General features: G+C 41.2%; 1 long non-coding RNA gene across 1 annotated transcript; it reads left to right on the top strand.

Annotated features, from left to right (window-relative positions):
* Nucleotides 1–7,191: 7,191 nt before the first annotated feature.
* Nucleotides 7,192–13,727, top strand: LOC119940575. The gene is made up of 2 exons (XR_005455022.1): nucleotides 7,192–7,393; nucleotides 13,391–13,727. It is a non-coding gene; the product is annotated as an uncharacterized LOC119940575 (long non-coding RNA).
* The last annotated feature ends 10,167 nt before the right edge of the window (nucleotides 13,728–23,894 follow it).

A 23,894-nucleotide genomic window follows, 5' to 3' on the forward strand; every position in this document is an offset into this window, starting at 1 on the left:
CCAACATAACATAGCAAGCAGGTGGCAAAGCTGGAATTAGAACCCTGGCCCTCTGACTCCCAGACTTGTATTTTTTTTTCTGGTAGGTCACGCTGCTTCTCTTTTCTTTTCCTCCTTTGTATCCTTCTCTCTTTCTTTTCATTTCACTCTCCCTCTCTTCCTCCTCTCTCTTTCTGTCTCATTTCTCACTCACTTTCTCTCCTCTTCTCTCCTTTCTCTCTCCAATTCTTTATCTCTTTCTCCCCCTTTACCTCTTACCTCTCTTTTCCTGTCTTTCTCCTCTTTCCTTCCTTTCTTTCATTCTTTCTTTTCATTTCACTCTCCCCTCTTCCTTCTCTCTCTGTCTCATTTCTCACTCACTTTATCTCCTCTTCGCTCCTTTTTCTCCAATTCTTTATCTCTTTCTCCCTCTTTTCCTCTTACCTCTCTTTTCCTCATTTTCTCTCTCCTCTTTCCTTTCTTTCTCTCTCCCTTTCTTTCTTTCTCTCTCCCCCACTCTCTTTCTTTCTCACTCCCTTCCTTTCTTTCTTTGTGTGGACAGGGAATGTGTTTGTTTATTGTTGTATTGTACTGTCCCAAGGGCTTGCTCAGCACACAGTAAACGTTCAATAAATACGATTGAATGAATGAATGCTTAGAATAGTGCTTGGCATAAAGTGTTTAGCAAGGACCAAAACTGTTATTATGATTACTGTGCATAGATTAATTCTCGGGCTGATTTATCATTTGAGAATATAACCTCACCATCTTAAATACCAGTTGAAATGGTATGAAATAACAGCACTATCCAGCGAGCACAATGACAGCGTGAATCTTTGCAACCTCGAAAAAGATGTAGGGAAGAATATTGTAAGATATCCCGATGTAAACTTACGGGAATAGAGCCCAGATGTGTTCAGCATGTTGCCTTTTTGCTAATCTTGAAGAGCCCTCTTTGAGGGTGTGTTGTTATTTACCCTGTCTCTTTTTCCTAGACAGCCAATAAGGGTTGAAATTATGGTTTGAGTTCTGTTGTGATGTGGCCGTATGTCCATAGCGAAAGAGGCTGCAACCACGTCACCGAAAATCAAAGGTTTAATTTAACGTATGTCACTCTTAAGCCCTCCACACTGCGATGATCAATTGATCAAAGTCAGCAGTTAAATGTGGACTCTGCCTCTTTTTTCCCCAGCCCACAAAGTGCAGCATTTACTTAAAGAAATCTGGGATTAGAAGGAAGTCCTCTATTTTCAGCCTCTTCACTCAGACCACAACCCATATGACAAAGTTCAAAACCCAACATCATTTAGTCTCTTTTTCTTTTCTGCATAAGCTCCTGGGGAAGTTGCTGTGTAAACTGGTCAAAAGTTTAACTCTGTTAACCCCACTGACCTTGCCTTAGAAGCAGTGCAACTTAGTGGAAAGAGCCCGGGCTTGGGAGTCAGAGGTCATGGGTTCTAATCTCGGCTCCGCCACTTATCAGGTGTGTGACTTTGGGCAAGTCACTTAACTTGTCTGCGCCTCAGTTCCCTCATCTGTAAAATGGGGATTAAGACTGTGAGCCCCACGTGGGACAACCTGATTGCCTTGGATCTACCCCAGTGCTTAGAACCGTGCCTGGTACAGAGTAAGCGCTTACAAATACCTTAATTATTTCTCATCTGTAAAGGGGGGATTAAGATGTGAGCCCCACGTGGGACAACCTGCTTACCTTGTATCTACCCCAGCACTTGGAACATAGTAAGGGCATAACAAATACCAAAATTATCATTATTATTACCCCAGTGCTTAGAACAGTGCTTGTGTATATATCTATAATTCTATTTATTTATTTTGATGCTATTGATGCCTGTCTACTTGTTTTGTTTTCTTGTCTGTCTCCCCCTTCTAGACTGTGAGCCTGTTGTTGGGTATTGTCTCTATCTGTTGCTGAATTGTACTATCCAAGTACTTAGTAATAATAATAATAATAATAATGATAATAATAATAATAGTAGCATGTATTAAGCGCTTACTGTGTACCAAGCACTGTTCTAAGCGCTGGGGGAAATACAGGGTCATCAGGTTGTCCCAGGTGGGGCTCACAGTCTTCATCCCCATTTTACAGATGAAGGAACTGAGGCCCAGAGAAGTTAAGTGACTTGCCCAAAGTCACACAGCTGACAATTAGCGGAGCCGGGATTTGAACCCATGACCTCTGACTCCTAAGCCCGTGCTCTTTCCACTGAGCCTCGCTGCTTCTCCTAGGACAGTGCTCTGCACACAGTAAGCGCTCAATAAATACAATTGAACAACTGAATGAATGAATGACTGCTTGGCACATAGTAAGCGCTTAACAAATACTATCATCATCATCATCATCATCATTTTGGCCTCACTTCCTGGAGTCTTTGGGAAGGAGGCAAACTTTCTCTGCCCCACAGTTCTCTAGAATGCTTTGTCAAATGGCAACCTACACCATCTAGATACACCTTTGTGGTCCAACCGACAAGGACATAATTTCTGCCCCATTCTTGTCTCACTGACTTGCCAAAATATGGGGAAAGCATGAAATAGCACCACCCAAACATCCAATGTGTATAGTCTCTTAACTTGAATAGGCATTTGTGACATTTAAATATATATACATATATAATTTGAGGGGTAATTGTCATGTTTTGTTTAAAATTTGAGTTTAAATTATAAACAGTTCATACTTTGTTTTAGCTTTCATTTTTATGTTTTACAAAAAACATCAGCAAGGCATGTGTTTCTTCCATAATGATACTTCTATTCGACAATCAATCGATCAATAGTATTTAGCACTTACTGAGTGCAGAGCATGGTACTAAGTTCTTGGGAAAGTACCATAGAATCACTAGGTATAACTCCACCCTCAACGAGTCTAGGAAGGGTTACCACACTAAGATACATTATAGCTAGGAGGAAGTAATAGAATATAGAGAAAATTGAATCATCCTAAGAGAAAATTCAGTTTTGGGAGTAACCAAATATTGAGCCAGTGGAAGTTTTTGAGAGTGACATCTTTATTCCCTTTCTTGAGATTTTTTTGTGAATTTCTGTTTGCAGTTTTGCCTAAAAAAGCTGTAGCTGAAACGGAGTCAGAAAGTAACATTTCCAAGCAATAATCAATATCTTATGAAATGTTGACAAGCCTTGAAATGAAAAATTGCACAGCATGGTTTCTTAATTTTGTACTGAGGAATTAAAGGAACTTGGTAAGAAATGGTCAATTCCGCTGTGGTTGCAAGAGACGCTGCTAATTTCAGATGCAGATGATTATGATTGATTTGATTTCTTGCAGGATGTGTGGGTTAGGATCTTTTCAAACTATAGCAAACCACAGCTAAACTACTTCAATCCATCAATCAGTCAGTGACTTTTTTGAGCGATTACTGTGTGCAGAGCACTAAGTGCTCGGGAGAGTACGATAGGAAGAGTATATTTCTAAATTATATCATTTCACAACATTTAATCAATCTAAAACAGTCCTAGTCTTTTTGTCTTTAGCTCTTTATAAACATATCCATTGAGATATGTTTAGATAGATGATTTATGTTTAGGAATTACTACCACCAATATTATTTCTGAGTCAACTACCCTACACATGTGCTCTTTTGTTATGTAGCTGACATAAATTCTTCACTGTGAATTTTGGTTGAGATAATTTAGCGTAACTTCTTACCCCAAAATACAGTAGGCATAAAAAAGGCTTTGTTTCTCTCATTCATTCAATTGTTTTTATTGAGCACTTACTGTGTGCAGAGCACTGTAATAAGCACTTACCACTTGTCTTACTGCCTTAGTCTTTTGAAACCTTTTTTTCACATACCAATCTATGAAATGTTAGCATTAGGATGACATAAAATACTTCTGTTCTTCCCAAGTCCTAACCCATATTTGAAAAATGAATATTTGCTGAAAATACTTCATTGCTCCGTGCCGTGTAATGAAAAGCAGCTTCAAATCATACACCCCAAAGTGCCACAGTTAGAGATGGATTATACAGCCATGTCCAATTTGGCCTCTTTGACTTTGGAGAAGCAGTCCATGGGAATCCAGACCATGGACCACCAAAAGGGAGGGGTTTTCAGCCAATTTGAAGGATGCCTGGATGGGGTGGGGGAATTCAGGTACCCACCCGGCAAGTGGCAGAGCCAGGATTTGAACTTGGAATGTGAGTCCCATTTGGGATCCAGTGATCCAGTGATTCAGTGATCTTGAATTTACCCCAGCGCTCAGTACACTTAGCACATTGTAAGTGCTTAACAGATATCACAAATATTCATTTTACTATTATTAATATTAATATTATTATTAGACTCTGAGTCTCTTGTGGAACAGGGACCGTGGCGAACCTGTTTACGGTGTGACAGTAAGCACTTAAGAGATAGCATAATTGTTATTAAAATCAATAATTACAGTGAACATGTAGATCTATCATTATAATGTCTGCAGGAAGTCAACAGGAGAGGAAAAATAGATGTACTACTGAATTTGCCCTGGAAAAGAAGTTGGAAACATTTGAATATTTGGTTATAATAGAATAATTTTTGACCCGAACAGGTCTCTGTTTGGCTTGAGCTAGTTCATGGAATTACAGTGTAATAAAGAAGTGTCTCTCTCCCCAGACTGTTTTTATGCATTTCATTTACATTCATATTTTTCTTGGCTGCTGGATCATAGTTGTATCATTTCACACAATGGTATGGAGCCAAGAAATGATTCTACATATTTGTCATGTGGTATGTATAGTTCAGTATAACCTTGTCATAGAAACTGAATGAAGACACCATCCTTGGGAAGATTTTTCTAAGCTCCTGGAATTTAGAAGTTTAGCCAGGAGCCAGTGGTAAACCCCTCATATTTCTTGAGTTATTCATTAATCTCTAGGATTTATTTAAACTGCTCTCCTTTAAATTATGTCCATTCCATCACCACCTCTTCTACTGTTTGCCACCTATATAAAATAGATCAGAAAAACCTCACTCCGCTGGATCATTTCTTCCTAGTCATTTTTGGATCTATCCTGGTTATCTGTTATAATCCAATTATTCTCGTTAGTGCTTCTTAAATCTACCATATGTCCACCCTCTCTAGCTTCCAGAACAGGTTGAAACTCCTGCTTCTTGCACAGAGGCATTCTTTTTTCAGAAGTAGAAAGCATTCTAGTTTGTCATCATCACCATCTTCATCATCGATGGTATTCATTGAGGGCTTACTGTGTGCAAAGCACTGTACTAAGTTTTGGGGAGAGTAACGGAAGACAGGTTCTCTGCCCACAAGGAGTTTACAGTCTGGGGGGGGGGGAGACAGACATTCCTATAAATAGGTAATTTATAGTGTATAGCCTCTAGATACGTACATAAGTTCTGTGGAGCTGAGGTTGGGGTGAATATCAAATACCCAAAGGTCATAGATGGATGACATAGAAGAGAGAAGGAGTTGGGGAAAAGAGGGCTTAAACAGGGAAGGCCTCTTGGAGAAGATGCAAATTTAATGAGGTTTTGGAGGTGGGGAGAGTTGTGATCAGGTATTTACGGAGGAGGAGGGAGCTTCAGTCCAGAAGGAGGATTTCACAGGTTTGGTTACAAGACCTGGGCCTAGCCCTCATCTCACAGCTCTTCTCTCACAACCCAGCCCACAAACATCACTCCTCTGATGCTAATCTGCTCGCCGTGCCAAGATCCCATCTATCTCACCGCCGCCCTCTCACCCATGTCCTGTCTCTGGCCCAGAAAACCCTCCCTCCTCATATCCAACAGACGATCACTCTCCGCAACTTCAAAGCCTATCTGAAGGCACATCTCCTCCCAAAGGCTTTCCCTGACTGAGTATCCTTGGCTCTTCTCCCACTCCCTTCGGCATCACCTTGATTTGGTCTGTTTAGTCAACCTCAACCCCTTAGCCTCCCAGCAGTTTTGTACATATCCCTATTGTATTTATTCATATCAAAGTCTGTCTTCCCTCTAGCCTGTTAGCTCACTGTGGGCAGGGAATGTGTCTACCGACTCTCTCATATTGTTATATTGTACTGTCCTAATTGCTTAGTATGCTGTTCTGAACACAGTAAGTGCTCAGAACGGATACTGATGGATTGGTTGATACTTCAGAAAGCTCATCTAGTTTCTTGAGCAGTTTCACTAGCTTCACCTATAAATCATCTTCACATCAAATGGCAGGCAAGGTTACTAATATTAAAGTCCTGGAATACAGTCAGTTCGCCAACAGTGAAACATCGAGCAACACAGCTGTCTGGGAGAGGAAGGCAAGGAGAGAAGACCATTCCGGATATACAAGCACAGGTCACATGTGGAATAGACTGTCAGGCATAGATCAGTCTTTTCAGCAGTAACCACATACGTGGATTGGATTTTATTGTTGGTAATGTCAACTTTGAAAATGGAGGACAGCTCTTGTTCCCTGTCTTTCTCTGTCTTTCTCTCTCACTTTCTGTTTATCTTTCCCTCTCCATTTCTCTTTCACCCTCTTTCTCTTTCTATCTCTCTTTCTCTTTCCCTCTGTTTTTCTCTTTCTCTCCCTCTTTTTTCTCACCCTCTTCTCTTTCTCTCCTTCTATCTGACTTTCTCTTTCCTCTATCTTTCTCTTTTTCTCACCCTCTCTTTTTTCTTTCTCTCTCCCTCTGTCTTTCTCTTTCTCTCTCCCTCTCTCTGTCTTTCTCTCCCTTTCTCTTTGTTTTTCTCTCTTTCTCTTCACATATATACAATGTCAAAATTGGATTTGTGTATTACCAACTGGTTTTGATCTGTGCCTCTATTGCTTTAAAGTCTACATGTGGGAAAATAGTTGCATGTCCAGAAGGACTAATGAACTAAACCATTTTGAGTAGTCCTATAATTTTTTGTCGAATTTTCTTGGCAGTACTTCTGGTGCATTAATTCTACTCATGGAATAGGGAAAATGTGACATTTCCATCAATTTGTTCCAAACTAAGCACAAAAGTAATTAAACCCATGCGATGGAAGAGGCGACTATCAGACTTCGGCTTTAGGAAGGTCCAAATATCAATGATTTGTTTTGGATTATCATTAGCTGAAAATGCCCACTGAGCTTAGCTGACTGAGGCTACTCAAAGCTATTTTTGGAAAGAAGAGAGAAATTTTAAAAGACCACGATTTCTAAGACTGCGAGATCGGCTGATAAAAACCCGAGGCTGGAAACTTGCATCTGTTGAACAAGCTGGAAATGTGTGTCAGAGAAGCAGTGGTCTTGAGATCTATCATAGTAGCTTGAAAGTTCCTGAAAATTGCGCTTGCTGCTTTCCCAGAGACTGCGTCCTCCAGATGAGCCTTGCAGTCCCTTGGTTCCTAACGAAGCCCTGTCTGCCGTCCTGAGAAAATTCAAGGAAGGGCAGTGAGTCACAGTGAAGGCTGGACCGTCAATCACGATGCAGGTGAGCTTTCCTGTGCCCAGGCTTAACTCGGAGGCCAGCTCTGTGGGTCTTCCCTGGAAAATAACTTTTCTCTGAGATAGGTCTGGTTCCACTGGACCCTCAAAAGCTGTTCTGGGAACTCTGAGTTTTCAAAACTCAGGTGCGAGCCTGGCCTAGGACTTCCTCCCACTTCTCTGGACCTTCAAAGCCTTTTGAAAATTGCATCTCCTCCAAGGGGCCTTCCCTGACTAAGCCCTCATTTCCTCTACACCTTCTCCCTTGGGTGCCAGTCTGACACTTGGATTTGTACCCGTTAGTCACACCAATCCTCAGTCCTACAGCGCTCATGGGGAGAAGCAGTGTAGCCTAGTGGCCTAGTGTCAATCAATCGTATTTATTGAGTGCTTACTGTGTGCAGACCACTGTACTAAGCGCTTGGGAAGTACAAGTTGGCAACATATAGAGGCAGTCATCATCATCAATCGTATTTATTGAGCACTTACTATGTGCAGAGCACTGTACTAAGCGCTTGGGAAGTACAAATTGGCAACATATAGAGACAGTCCCTACCCAACAATGGGCTCACAGTCTAAATATGATTGAATGAATGAATAACAATGGTTAATAATGATAATAATAATAGTAATGGTATTTGTTAAGCCCTTACTATGTGTCAAGTACTGTACTAAGTGTTAGGGTAGATACAAGATGATTAGGTCCCACATGGGGCTCACAGTATAAGTAGGAGGGAAGACAGGTATCAAGTCCCCATTTTGCAGATGAAAGAACTGAGGCACCGAGAATCAATCAATGGTAATTATTGAGTGCTCACTATGTGCAGAGCACTGTACTGAGCACTTGAGAGAATACAACAGAATCAGCAGACACGTTCCCTTCCCGTAATGAGCTTACAGTGGCTTATTGTCTGGAGTTTAATTAGAGAAGTTAAGTGACTTGTCCAAAGTCACACAGGAGACAAGTGTCAGGGTCAGAATTAGAACCCAGATCCTCTGACTCCCATCTCTCTGCAAGGCCACGCTGCTTCTCTATTGGAAAACAAATCTAGCATAAACCTTTCCACTTTCAATGATCGATGCCTTGAGCAAAACTCACTTGAAAGACAAGGGACCTGAAAATATGCATTGCTATATTTTCATGACCAAAATGTCCAAGTGGGCAATAGACTCTCTCTCCAAGGCATTCATCCTCAAAGATGCAGTCTCACTATTGGCGGCGTCAACCAAAGGACACGTTTTATCACTCCTCCTCCCGGGACCTTCTCACGCTGCTTGGTGGTGTTTATCCATCTGATACCTCAAATGGGAGACGAGGGGTAAACATTTTGAAATGAGGCAGGAAATAGAATCTTTTAGAAATCCGGCAAGCTTGTATGGAAAACCTATGACGCTGAAACTTTTCGTTTCTTTCACAAGTCAGGAAGCTGAGAATGTATTTTTTTAAAATGTTCTTTGTGGTGTGAGCAAAATTGAGTCACAAATGAGCCAGTATCGTTTATTTCTTCCTTGAAGATTTTTAAACAGTTTGGGGGTGTACATCTTGCCCTCCATAAGGCACCTGAAAAATCTTCATTTAAGTCACATGACTGAGTTTGTGATGTCCCCCAAAACAGCTCCATTTGTCTTTCATTAAACTTTTTGGAAGACATCTAGAATTTTAGAATGAAAGGAGCATTAATTTTGTGACTCAGGATATCGGGAGAAATTCTAACTCGAAAGCATTTTCTGCATTAAGTAATCTTTTGGGCTGTATCTGATCAATTTCTTGACAATCCATACCAGACATCATAACTTTCATTTTTTGATGAATCTCATGTCAGCCTCATCAGTGACCCTCATGTTACTTTGGGGCTCTTAGGTTTAGGATTGAGGGGCAATCAGGTTTTACTGAATCAAAGCATGATTTCACTGGCCAAAGTGATTTCCTACGCACCTAAGAATTATATCAGGTGAAGGGGAAGCAAGAGCAAAGAAATTTAAATAATTAGAAGTTCAAAAATCTCTTAACTGTGGTGTGGGTTGAGGCTTTAGTAGGAGAAAACACTGAAAGAGATACCACTGAGGTGCTTCCTGGGCTTAATTTATAACTCAGACACCTTTTATTAAAAACTTCGAAGTGTTCTCTCACACCTTTTCAGCGTGACAAATTCACTTTAACAAGTCAGCTTCTTGTATGGATATTACCTTCTTGCTATGTGTAATAGAATCAAAGTTATCAATCAATCAGTCAATCACATTTAATGAGCACTTACTGTGTGTAAAGCACCTTACCAAGTACTTGGGAGAGTACAATATTAGAATAAACACACACATTTTCTGCCAACAATGAGCTTACAGCCTTGAGGAGGAGACAGTCATTAATATAAATAAAGTTCCCTCTTCCTTTCCCTAACCTAAGTTCCTCTTCACACCTTGACCAACACATTTTGCTCCCAAGATAAGTTTGTCCAAATCTAGTTTTACATGATTATGCTTTGGATATAAAAGCAGTTCTTGTTAGAAGGCACTTTTCCCCCTCACACACACAATGGACCTGTGTTTTGAAAAAATCCCATTGTCCCGTTCTGAGACAGGGCTGCCTTGGTGGTAGTTTAGGATAATTTATTGTTTAGTTATTTCAGCTTAGGACACACTGATAATGAGATGGGCCCTTGCTCCCCCTCCTCCCTCTCTCCATCCCTCCTGCCTTACCTCTTTCCCTTCCCCAAAACACCTGTATATATGTATATATGTTTGTACGTATTTATTACTCTATGCATTTATTTATTTTGCATGTACATATCTATTCTATTCATTTTATTTTGTTTATATGTTTTGTTTTGTTCTCTGTCTCCCCCTTCTAGACTGTGAACCCACTGTTGGGTAGGGACCGTCTCTATATGTTGCCAACTTGTACTTCCCAAGTGCTTAGCACAGTGCTCTGCACACAGTAAGCGCTCAATAAATACGATTGATTGATTGATTGATTGATTGCTATCTCAGGGGCTTTTTGTTTCTCCAAAGCTCATTTTTAACTGACCACTGTAAGTCACTGAGTAATTATTGTCTTGTCAGATGGGCCTGCAGCTGCGACTAGAGAATATAAAATCCCAGAAAGGAGAAAAAGACAAGCTGTTTACAGACCTTGCTGAATAGAACTTAGATGAGTTTGGGAGAGAATACTGGACCAATGGAAGTCTAACTGAAATTGTGTTCAAATAGAAACAGTGGAAAAATGCACAGCCTAATTATGCATGGAGTAGGAAAGATTGAGTCTGTCCTTAAATCTGATGCAGTTTTGATGCCTGTTAATTTCCACACAAATGGTAGCTATTTTATCTTAATGGTTTCCTGTTCCTGAAATATCCACTGATATCTTGATGCTTGATACCAACCCTAAAAGGATAAAAGATTCCAACAGTTGCGCATCCAATTCCTCATTCTATCTCCAGCAGAAGGTGAGGACACTCACCTTTATGCCTGGGGCTTAACTTCCAAAATCCCTGACTTTCTCTCTAGTAACCAGTTATGGATCTCATGTCCATGAATTTCTACAAGTCCTTCAGGAAGGAATTGATATTTTTCAGCCCGCACAACTTTCTGCGGTAGCATAAGGAACAGGCTTTGGAAATGCCACTGAGGAAGACACAGGTTAATCACAATGGACACAGTCCACATCTCACCATCTCATTACATTGCAGAAATGTAAAATTCTCATCTTTACCATTCCTGGGAAGGAACTATCTCCATAGGGATCAACAGACTGATCTGTTCAATCAATCAGTTGTATTTATTGAGTGCTTACTTTGCAGAGCACTGTACTAAGTACTTGGGAGAGTACCATATAACAATTTAACAGACATATTCTCTGTCCACAACAAGCTTACAGTCTAGAGGAGCTTCTCAGTGCTGTTTTCTAAGTTCTCCACCCTGGTCCCTCTCAAATCATCTGGAGTCATCGTCCATTGTATCTCCTTGTTGCCTTTCATTTCTCACTTTTCCTCTTCCACCTAAACCTCCGCCCATGATGTCTTTATGCATGAGACAATATTCCCGATCCTCTTAGCCAAAGCACTTCCCTTCCCGCTTTTGAACCACAGTTGAAGTTCCAGCTCATAGAGAACATTTTCCTGACCCACCGTTATCAATCATTCAATGGTATTTATTGAGCACTGTACTAAGCATTTGGGAGAGTACACTATAACAGAGTTGGTAAACATATTCCCTGCCTTCAAGAAGGGTACAGTCTAGACTAAACCACGCTATAACTCGCCAGCCCAACTCAATGCCTTTGCCTCCCCTTCCTACTCATTTTTATTGTCAAACTTAAGTCTCAACCCTGTACATATTTCTGTTTGAATGCATGCCTTGTCTCCCTATTAGATGTTACATTTTGAGGACCGGGACCGTTTCTATTTTTAAAATACACCTGGTGTGTTTAATACCTAGTGCTTAGATGTGGAGTGTTCTTGAAATCCCAATAGACAATTTAGCTGTGGGAAATGGCTATCTCTTTACACTATAGCAGTGCTTAGAGGAGAATTAAATGTTTCCAAGGAAGTCTGAGAGTGTCTTCTAGGGAGACGAGAGGCCACAGTTTTGGTCTTGGTTTGACAATGGACAAAAAGAGATAAGCTAGATAACTCCCTAGACTGCTTCTTACTCTACAATTTCAACATTGACTGGGCAGTGGAATAAGTGCTTTTTGATGGAAGGAGCAAGAGGTTCATTTAAAACATCACTTTTTACGAGGATTGCGTTAAAGGGATTTAAATATGCCGAATCCTGGTAAATCCAAACTGTTTATTTCTTCTGTATTATCACCACTAATCCTAGAACTAGAAATTGTTTGATAAATTTGTAAACCAACCTTCCTGAGGTCATTCTAGTCCCGTGGAGAATTTAAGCTGCATAACCAAATCAGAGCAGTTCAAATCCAACACATTAAATTCAAAGAGGCAATGATGTCAAATATTGAATTTAGACAGTAAGATCATTGTGTGCAGGGAATGTGTCCATTTATTATTGTATTGTACTTTCCCAAGCATGTAGTACGGTATTCTGTAAATAGTAAGCGCTCAATAAATACCATCGAATGAATGAATGAATCCTCACTTTGCAGATAAGGGGACTGAGGCACAGCGATTGATTGATTGTTTGTGACACGCCCAAGATGGCAGCATGAAAGTCGCAGGATGGGATTAGAATCCAGGTCCTCTAACTCCCAGATCCATTCTCTTCCCACTAGGTTACTCTGTCATTTAAGCAGTCAATCATATTTATTGAGTGCTTACTGTGTACTAAGCCCCTGGAAGAGTACACTTGAATGACATAATGGACACATTCCCTGCGCACAACGAGTTTACAGTCTCTAATACAGGACTATGAACTCTGAGGTGTTTATTCAATTATCAATTTGTATTTATTGATCTCAGAAGGACAATCAATTATAAAGAAATATATTATTTTAGGGATCATATTGAAGAATCAGTGATACTTATTGACTATTCAGTGAGTGCAAAACAGTGTACTATGAATTGATGAGAGCACAGAGAATTGAATTATCTTATCATAACAGAATTAAGTTCTCTACCCTCAAGGAGCTGAGACTCTATTGGGGAAGATGGACAGATCCCAATTATTTGGTAATCGAGGGAGCAGGATGAAGAACAGGGAATATTGCAACTAGATCAGGATGAAATGGTTGATTAAGTAAATGAATATTCCATTTTGCACACATATCCATGTGAGCATAATTGCCGAGGGTGGGAATAAATGCATATGTTCTATGGGTGACCATTGAGTTGATGCAGCCAGAGTGTAATGAATTAATCCAGGAGGACTTTCTGAAAGAAGTCCCCTCACCTCTCCTTTCCCCTAAGACTGAATTCCTTGTGGGAGAGGAATTGTGTCTGATCTGATTATCCAGCATCTATTTCAATGCTTCGTATAGTGTTTGACAAATAGCGAGGACTTAACAAATACCGCAGTTATCATTATATCTCTGTCCTTACTCTTTTAGGATATGATGCTACAACATGGTTTTGATTTTCCATCTTTTTCACGTTGACCTTTTCGGAAACTTGATCTAGCTGCCTCACCATCACTTTCCTATTCACTGTGGATTGAGAAATGGTAACAACCACAAAGTATACATCTGTTTCTAAATGGTGTGACATAATTGTACTTGGTGGTCTTTCACCCTGTTGCCATACTGGGAAAGATTTCATATCCAAATTAAACTGTTTTATATACAGTAGGGAGAAATCTGCTTTTGCTCACTTTTAAAATTTCTTGAAGCCCAAAACGTTTCTGTAAAAAAACAGCTTTTTATCTCGAAATAAAAAACAGATATTCTAGGAAATTTTTTTGGCATCTCTTCACTGTTTGTTTTTTAACAAATGGAAAAAGATTTCGAATGATAGCATTCCCAAATGAGTTGGAGAAGACATCTTTAAATGACAGGGCTAAACAAATCTGTTTTGTGCTCACACATTCTTAAAAGCAGAATTGCATCTATAATAGATCAAGTTGAACAGAATGGCATAATCTTCTTGGGCTGCTCCACTACCTTGCGCAAATTTGCAGTTCTCCATGATTTCTTGTTTGCTTGACAGCTAGAAAATCCATCTCTAGGGAATATGAGAGTGAAATTGGAAACATTTGGGAGTCTCAAGTGGAGAGATCTTCATTTTTTGGTCCGGGAATTTGCCTTTAAAGCAAAGTCAACAGAATTTCTGAGCCTAGCTACAAAACAAACCTTCAGTCTGAAGTCACTGGGGTGTGTTTTGGGTCCTCGTTGGAGGGAGATTAAATCTTTGCGCCAAAGATGATATTACTCGTTTCCTAGGTTGTGTGGAAGACCATAAACTCTCCCCCTCCGACCTAACCTTGTTGATCTCCTGCTACAATTTAGCCCACCCACATCTCTCATCTCTCCTCTTACATCAACCTACTTACTGTACCTCAACCTTGTCTTTCTCGCTGCTGACCCCTTGTGCAAATCTTTCCTCTGATCTGGAATTTTTTGCCCCTTCATATCTGACAGTCCTCCACTCTCCCCCCACTTCAAAGTCCTCCTACAATCACGTCTCCCAAAGGCCTTCCTTCTCTATGTCCTCATTACCCTGTTATCCCTCCCTTCTGCTTCCTCTATGCACTTTCATCTATTCCTCTTAAGCACTTTGATTTTTATCTCACCTCCTCAGAACTTAAGAAGTGAAATGACTTGCCCGAGATCATACAGCAGACAGGTGGCAGAGACTGGATTAGAACCCAGGTCCTTCTGACTCCCAAACCTGGGGTTCTATCCCCTAGGCCACGCTTCTATTTTACAGGCAGGTTTTCACTGTGTAGGCTGTTATAGCTAGGGGTGCACTTTTTAAAAATGATCCACAGATCGAGGAGATTAATTAGCTAGCTGACACGTTTAAAATAATTCTATAAATCAATATGCATGATAAACTGGCAGCTTTTCAAATCCTCCAGGCGGCTGTGGTTTAGAACAGAAATGTTAACCATGGGTGATATTCTGGCTATATCCTATTTCAGTGTATTGAAGCAACTATCAGATTGATGCTACCTAGTCACCTTTTCTTTGACTTTAATATTAACATCATTGTTTTACGTTCGTGGCTGATTTCCATTGGATTAATCCCTCAAGCTGCTATCTCCTGATTTAATTGGTAGAAGGCATTAAAATGGTCATTTTACTTAATTATAGAAGACAAACCTTAAATGCTTAGAGAAGCAGCGTGGCTCAGTGGAAAGAGCCCGGGCTTTGGAGTCAGAGGTCATGGGTTCAAATCCCAGCTCTGCCAAATGTCACCTGTATGACTTTGGACTTCACTTCCCTGTGCCTTAGTTACCTCATCTGTCAAATGGGGATTAAGACTGTGAGCCCCGCTTGGGACAACCTGATCACCTTGTAACCTCCCCAGTGCTTAGAACAGTGCTTTGCACATAGTAAGTGCTTAATAAATGCTATTATTATTATTATTATTATTATTATTATGCTGTCAAATGCTAATAGTGAAAAACCCATGTTTTGTTCCATTTTTGCCCAGAATCCATTGGTTTAAAGAAAAATGATGCCAATGTCCACAGAAATATGCCTGGGCATCCAATCAATCAGTCAATCAATATTATTTATTGAGCACTTACTATGTGCAGAGCTCTTTACTAAGTACTTGGGAGAGTACAATACAACAGAATTAGCAGACATATTTCCTGCCCAAAGTGAGCTTAGAATCTAGAGGAGGATGCAGACATTAATATGAATAAATAAATGTAATTTATAACATATTATTTAAAGTTATGTAGGTAAGTGCTGTGTGGTTCGGGGTGGGGAGAATATCAAGTGTCCAAAGGTCATAGATTGAGGGGCAGAGATGACACAGAAGGGAGAGAGAGAGCTGGGGAAAAGAGGGTTTAACTGGGAAAGTCCTCTTGGAGGAGATGTGACCTTAGTAATAAAAATAATAATAATAATGGTATTTGTTAAGCGCTTACTATGTGCCAAGCACTCTTCTACACACTGGGGTATACACAACGTAATCAGGTTGTCCCACGTGGGACTCACAGTCTTAATCCCCATTTTACAGATGAGGTAACTGAGGCACAGAGAAGTTAAGTGACTTGCTCAAGGTCCCAAAGCAGACAAGTAATGTTTTGAAGGTGGAGAGGGTGGTGGTCTGGCATTCATGGAGAGAGAGGGAGTTCTAGACTAGGGGCGGATGTGGGAAAGGGGTCGGCAGTGAGTTAGGTGAGATCAGGGCACAGTGAGCAAACTGGTGCTAGAGGAGCGGAGTTTGTGGGCTGGGCTGGAGTAGGAGATTATTGAGGGGAGGTAGGATGGGGCGAGCTGATTGAGTGCTTTAAAGCCAATGGTAAGGAGTTTCTGTTTGACATGGAGGTGGATGGAAGTTCTTGAGGAGTGGGGAGACGTGGACTGAACGTACTTGTTGATAAATGATACGTGCAGCAGAGTGAAGTGTGGAATGGCTCAGTGGAAATAGCACGGACTTTGGAGTCAGAGGTCATATGTTCAAATCCCAGCTCCGCCAATTGTCAGCTGTGACTTTGGGCAAGTCACTTAACTTCTCTGTGCCCCAGTTACCTCATCTGTAAAATGGGGATAATAATAATAATAATAATAATGGCATTTATTAAGCGCTTACTATGTGCAAAGCACTGTTCTAAGCGCTGGGGAGGATACAAGGTGATCAGGTTGTCCCACAGGGGGCTCACAGTCTTAATCCCCATTTTACAGATGAGGGAACTGAGGCACAGAGAAGTGAAGTGACTTGCCCAAAGTCACACAGCTGACAGTTGTCGGAGCCGGGATTTGAACCCGTGACCTCTGACTCCGAAGCCCATGCTCCTTCCATGGAGCCACGCTGCTTCTCCAATGAATGAAGGATGAAGACTGTGAGCTCCACGTGGGACAACCTAATCACCTTGTAACCTCCCCAGCATTTAGAACAGTGCTTTGCACATAGTAAGCACTTAATAAATGCTATTATTATTATTATTATTATTATTATTATTATTATTAATGGAGTAGGGAGAGACAAGAAGTCGGGAGGTTATTGGGGAGGTAGAAGCCATAGTGAAGGAGGGATTGGCTAAGTGCTTGGGTCAGCATGGCAACAGTTTGGATAGAGAGGAAAGGACGGATTTTAGCAGTATTGAGCTGACAGGATTTGGTGACAGATATTTGGGCGGAATGAGAGATGGGTCCAGGACCACGCCAAAGTTACAGGGCATTCTCAAAGGATTCACAATGCAGAGAATCTTTCTCAGTTCTTTTTCTTGGAATCAAAGAAACCTTTTCCCTTTTTCTGTGACATAGTTAAAGGCCAACTCACAAGCTGAACCGTATTACAGTGACCTAACATCACCCAGAGCTTGGTAAAGCACCAAACAGTTGAAAGCACAGTTTCATCTTTTAAGTAGAATAAACCCTCTATTTCTCTACTTCGGTATTTGTTCACACAGTAATAACCCTACATAGACGCAGAGGCACCCATTGGCTGATCCATTAGTAAGTTTCGCTGGAAAACCAGGCTTGAATCTCACTGAATCTTGGTTCGGGAATCCTCTTCTTCTGGAGGCACAAGGAAGAAGAAACCAGCAAGGGGGCCTACAGGAAAAGAAGAAAAAGACATTGTATTTAAATGCTTTTACCAGATTTAACAGGAGAATACGGTGAGCGTCTCCTATGACAAGGATATCATCAATCAGTTTGTTAACTATTGGTATTTATTGAGCATTTATTTATTTATTATTTATTAATTCCTGTTCTCAAAGCATCGTACTAAGTATTTGGGAGAGTACAATATGGTAACTAGACATGATCCCTACCTTTGAGGAGTTTACCATCTAGTTTAGTGCACCGGCCTGGGAGTTAGAGGAGATGGGTTCTAATTCTGGCTCTGCCATTAACTGCCGTGTGTGACCTTGGGAAACTGACTTAACTTCTCTGTGCCTCAGTTCTCTCATCTGCAAAATGGGGATTCAATATCTGTTTCTCCCTGCTACTTAAACTAGGAGTCCCATGTGGGACAGGGCAGGGACTGTGTCAACCCTGATTATCTTGTATTTACTCCAGCACTGAGTAGATCGACGCACGATAAACACTTAGTCAATCTATCAAGCAATGGTATCAATCAAAGCACTATGCTAAGTGCTTGAGAGAATACAATACTGTTGGTAGATATGATCCCTGTCCTCAAGGACTTTAGAGTTTGGGGGGGGGAACGCATATCAAATGTCATTATTATTATTATTATTATTATTAATACTAGTTATTATTTATCAATTTTTACTATGACTTGGGGGCTGGGACTTTGTAGAGGATTACAAGGAAAGGACAACTCTCAATAATTGATGGGATTCATTAAGCACTAACTGTGTGCCAATCACTTGCTAAGTGCTGGGGTAGATACAGTAGATTAGACGCAGTGCCTGTTCCACAAAATTGGTTAAAATCATAATCAATAAAATTTTCATTCAATAGGAAGAATGGCTTTAAAATCAATAGGGTAATAGTTAATAAATGGTAGTTGAGTAGACGGTGCTTGGTTGTTTATGGCTGTTGAGGGGTATGAATCTTCGATCCAGGACTATAGGTCTGTTACCTGGAGTCCATTCCTGACAAGACTAGAGCTAGTCTTGTTAGTTGCTTTCTGCAGAACATATCAAGCCATGAAAAGAACATTTCTTTTGGCTTCTGTATCTTATTAAATGTCATGTTTCACTCCCCTTTAAACAGAATTTCCTACAAAATTGGTTAAAATCATAACCGATCATAACCGGCTAGAGCACGGGCCTGTGGCTCAGAAGGACCTGGCTTCTAATCCCAGCTCCGTCACTTGTCTGCTGTGTGAACTTGAGCGAGTCACTCAACTTCTCTGCACCTCAGTAAATTGGGGATGAAGACTGTGAGCCCATGTAGGACACAGATTTGGTCCAACCTGATTAGCATGTCTGTACCCCAGCACCATAAAATACCATAAAAAATGGCAACATGGGAAGCCCTGTGTCTTGCTTTGCCATGGCTCAGTGGAAAGAGCCCGGGCTTTGTAGTCAGAGGTCATGGGTTCAAATCCCGGCTCCGCCACTTGTCAGCTGTGTGACTTTGGGAAAGTCACTTAACTTCTCTGAGCCTCAGTTACCTCATCTGTAAAATGGGGATTAAGACTGGGAGCCCCCCGTGGGACAAACTGATCACCTTGTAACCTCCCCAGCACTTAGAACAGTGCTTTGAGCATAGTAAGAACTTAATAAATGCCATTATTATTATTATTATTATCTAAACAAGCAGGGGTGATAGCATTGTTGGTTCTGAGACTTCACCTCGCTTCCCTTCCCACTGATCTTTAAGCCTCTCTCTGTGACTCCCTGCTGCCCCTGGAATCACCTCACACAAATATGTCTCGTGATTCCAACCCTGCCCGCACTGCTTATTTAACTTATCCCTTTCTCTCATTTTTAGCCATTGGTTTTTGCTACCCGGAGTTGCTCATGCAGATGTGGTCCCTGGCACCAGATTATGGAATGTGTTTAGAAATTCGATAGCTTTTGATTGGGCTACCTCATCAGCATCAACCTCCACCTCTCAAATCGCCAACATCAGAAACCAATTAACTGAGCGGGATCTGCCCTTGCACACCTGCATTCTAGGGACTACGAGATATTTAGAAATAACGCATGTAAAATGTGAACACGGCGAACACAATCTCTCCCAATTGGGTATTACAAATTAATATTCCCACCCAGAGTTCTAGTTCTCTAGAGCCCTTTTTTCCTCCCCTGCCTGCAATTCTATCTCTGTCCATATCTGTGCTACAATGTGGTGGTATTCCAGTAGTACTGAGCCTCTATTAAATTAGGCGTGGTGTTAAAGAATCAAACAGTAACCGTGCTGAGGAATAACCTCAGGAAATATTGAAACTGGAGAATGTTGGTGAGTTAAATGAGTTGAATTCCAGTGGAATGAAACTCGTTAATACTTGTAAACAGCTGTAAAGTATGGGCATTTGGCTTTCTTCTCCGGCTACCCAATTAATTTTTCTAGGGCTATTATGTTTCCCAAAGTAGCTTCTGCCCTCACAACGTCTACAGTCCAAGTGGGAATTGAGAAGTCATGCAGACTAGTGGGTAAAGAATGGGACTGGGAGCCAAAAGACTGGGGTTCTAATCCTACCTCTAACTGTTGTGTGAATCAATATGATTGATTGAGTGACTGTTGTGAACAGAGCACTATACAAGCACTTGGGTGAATACAATATAGCAGTTTGTAGACACGTTCCCTGCCCACAGTGAGCTTACAGTCCAGACAGAAAGACAGACATTAATATAAAGGAATAAATTACAGATATGTACATAAGTGAGGGCAGCGTGGCTTAGTGGAAAGAACACATGCTTTGGAGTCAGAGGTCATGGGTTCAGATCCCGGCTCTGCCACTTGTCAGCTGTGTGACTTTGGGCAAGTCACTTAACTTCTCTGGGCCTCAGTTACCGCATCTGTAAAGTGGGGATTGACTGTGAGCCCAAGGTGGGACAACCTGATCCCCGTGTAACCTACCCAGCTCTTAGAACAGTGCTTTGCACATAGTAAGTGCTTAATAAATGCCATCATTATTATTATTATTATAAGTGCTGTGGGACTGAAGGTGGGGTGAATAAAAGGGGCAAAGCCAAGTGTAAGAGTGACACAGAATGGAGAAGGATCAGAGGAAATGAGAGCTTAGTCAGGGAAGGCTTTTTGAAGGAGATGTGATTTTAATAAGGCTTTGAAGGCAGGAAAGGTGAGGGGAGGGCATTCCAGGCCAGAGGCAAGATGGGGGTAAGAGGTCGGCGGTGAGATAGATGAGATGGAGTGGGTAGGTTGATTTGGAGCAGTGAAGTGTTGGAGGAGGTAAGGGGATCCAGTGCTTTGGAGCCAATGGTTAGGAGTTTCTCTTCATTGTAGAGTTGGATGGACAACTACCAGAGGTCCTTGAGAAGCTTCTTGAAAGTGAAGGCAGTTAGAGCTGTGCTTCTCTGATTTGAACACAGAAGCTGGTTTTGTAGAAAACTAAACAGCCCAGAACCTTGCCAAGTCAATCTGTTGTCTGTTTACCTAGATAATCTGTTGGAATGATATGGCAGCAATTAAAGAGGCATTTACCACCATCTATTTTCTGGTTTGCCTCTTGCCAACTTACACTCTGTTCTGCAATGACATCGGTTCAGTTAGGCCTTTCTTTGCACACTCCGTCAGCGAGATTTTACTCTCAGAACTGTCTTTCAAACCCACTTATATCAATGGAGTAATCCTGTGCCTAAAATACACCTAAAGTTTTTCTGTTGCACCTGCCCTGCTAAGTAATTTGGTCTGATGGTCTTGAACCGAACAAGAGTTCTGAGTTGCTTAAATAAGCCTTTCTGTTTTTCAGTGCAATAGAGTTAGTAGACACATTCCCTGCCCATAATGATCTTATGCAGGGAGAGGGGCAGGGGGCAAATGTTAAAGAGAAGCAGCATGGCTTAGTGGAAAGAGCATGGGCTTGGGAATCAGAGGTAATGGGTTCTAATCCCAGCTCTGCTACTTGTCAGCTGTGTGACTTTGGGCAAGTCACTTAACTTCTCTGTGCCTCAGTTACCTCATCTGTAAAATGGGGATGAAGACTGTGAGCCCCACATGGGACAACCTGATTATCTTGCATCTACCCCGACGCTTAGAACAGTGTTTGGCACATAGTAAGTGCTTAACAAATACCATTATTATTATTATTAAAGGCCCAAAGTTCACAAAGTCAAGCACAAAGATGACACAGAAGAGAGAAAGAGCCGAGGAAAAGAGGGCTCAACTGGGGAAGGCTTTATGGAGGAGATGTGATCTTATGATTCTTTGAAGGAGGGTAGAATAGTGGTCTGGCATATTTGAAGAAGACACCACTCCACCTCTAGACTATAGGTTTGTTATGACCAGGAAATGTGCCTGCTAATTCTGTTGTATTGTACTCTCCCAAGCACTTAGTACAGTGCTCTGCACAGTGTAGCTTAGTGGAATGAGCATAGGCTTGAGAGCCAGAGGATGAGTGTTCTAATCCCGGCTCTTCCACTTGTCTGCTGTGTGACCTTGGGTAAGCCACTTAACTTCTCTGTCCCTCAGTTACCACTTCTGTCAAATGGGGATTAAGACTGTGAGCCCCTCATGGGACAACCTGATTACCTTGTATCTACCCCGGTGCTTAGAATAGTGCTTGGCACAGAGTGAGCGCTTAGCAAATACGATAATTATTAATAAATACCACTGATTGATTGCTTCACTTATGAGTGCATGTCTGGCTGAAAAGGCCAATTTGGGGATCACAACTCTGGCCATAATGTGCAAATGAAAAGGCTCTCTCATGTTCTTCTAGTAATAATTGTGTTATTTAAGCACTTACTCCTACTTAGATTATGAGCCCCATGGGGACAGGGACTGTGTCTGAACTGATTAACTTGGATCTATCTCTGTGACTTAGAAAAGTGCTTGATACATAGTAAATGCTTGGCAGATCTAGAATAAAAAGCAATAATAAATAAGTATCAAGCATTCTTCTAAGTGCTGGGGTAGATACAACATAATCAGGTCAGACACAGTCCCCTTCCCTCATGAGGCTCACAGTCTTAGGGGAGGAAGGACAGGTATTTAATACCCATTTTACAGATGAGGAAATTGAAGCCCAGAGAACTTAAGTTCTTGACCAAAGTTACACAGCAGACAAATGGTGGCACCGATATGTTCTGACCCTCAGTCCTGTGCTCTTTCTGCTAGGTCACACTGCTTCTCAACCAGTGATTCAGGCAACATAATGTTTTGTCTCTGGAAGCTAAACATTTGGGGGATTCAGGTGATATTTGTTCTCCTGGATATCCACATTCCTTGTTCCACTGATTTCTGACTTCTGGTCCAATTTTTCCTAGGCTAGATTTTCTGTCTTAACCCAGGGTACATTAATGGAGGGCTGAAAGAACACCCAAGTAGTGTACTCCATCGATAAATAATCAGAAATAAATCCCATTTGTTTCTGTAACCAATTCATTCGTTCAATCGTATTTATTGAGCGCTTACTGTGTGCAGAGCACTGTACTAAGCGCTTGGGAAGTACAAGTTGGCAACATATAGAGACGGTCCCTACCCAACAGTGGGCTCACAGTCTAGAAACCAATATAGATTTCCATATAGCATCCCCTAACCTCATTGGTCACTCTATAGAAAACAAGTATTGACATTTTTCTTCTGTACATAGAATTTCATCTCATTAGTTATCTGTCATAACAACTGGCTAAATTAAACAGCTCATATGAAAGGTCTGCTTCATTGGCAATGATGGGTTTAAGACGTCCATTACTAGACTCTCGATTTCTTGCTTTTTTAAAATTTTCCTCGGAATATCTATGTTTTCCTAAAAGATCAACTCTGAAATCCACGTCATGCGTATTACATCCGAGCGCCAATATGCACAGATTAAGGTTCCATAAATATTTTATGAGCCAACGACATAGACTTGCATTAAACACTCATTAGGACAAAAAGTCACATTGCCTAGGAATTCTTAGCCATTGCAAAATTGCCTGACTTGACTTAAAAGGTTGAGTGTAATTTCTGTGGTCTGGCATTGCAGTAGCCTTGGATGGTCTGGGATTGGGAGAGGAATTATACTCCTGGAAAGCTAGTGGGTAAGGCCAGAAGATGAGGTGAGGGCCAGATTCTCCCTCCCAACCCCACCCATATTCCACAGAACTCACTTTTCCATTGGAGGAAGGGCTAGGAATCAGGTCAATAGGCCAGGAGCCAGATCTCTGCCCCACTGTGAAATCCTTGGAGCCACAAGCTCTACAGCTAATTAATTAATTCATTCAGTCATATTTGAGTGCTTACGATGTGCAGAGCACTGTACTAAGTGCTTGAGAGAGTACAATACAACAATAGACAGACACATTCCCTGCCCACATTGAGTTTACAGTCTAGAGCAGGGGAAAGGGACATT

Source organism: Tachyglossus aculeatus, chromosome 19 (genome assembly GCF_015852505.1).
Source record: "Tachyglossus aculeatus isolate mTacAcu1 chromosome 19, mTacAcu1.pri, whole genome shotgun sequence".
Taxonomy (NCBI): Eukaryota; Metazoa; Chordata; class Mammalia; order Monotremata; family Tachyglossidae; genus Tachyglossus; species Tachyglossus aculeatus.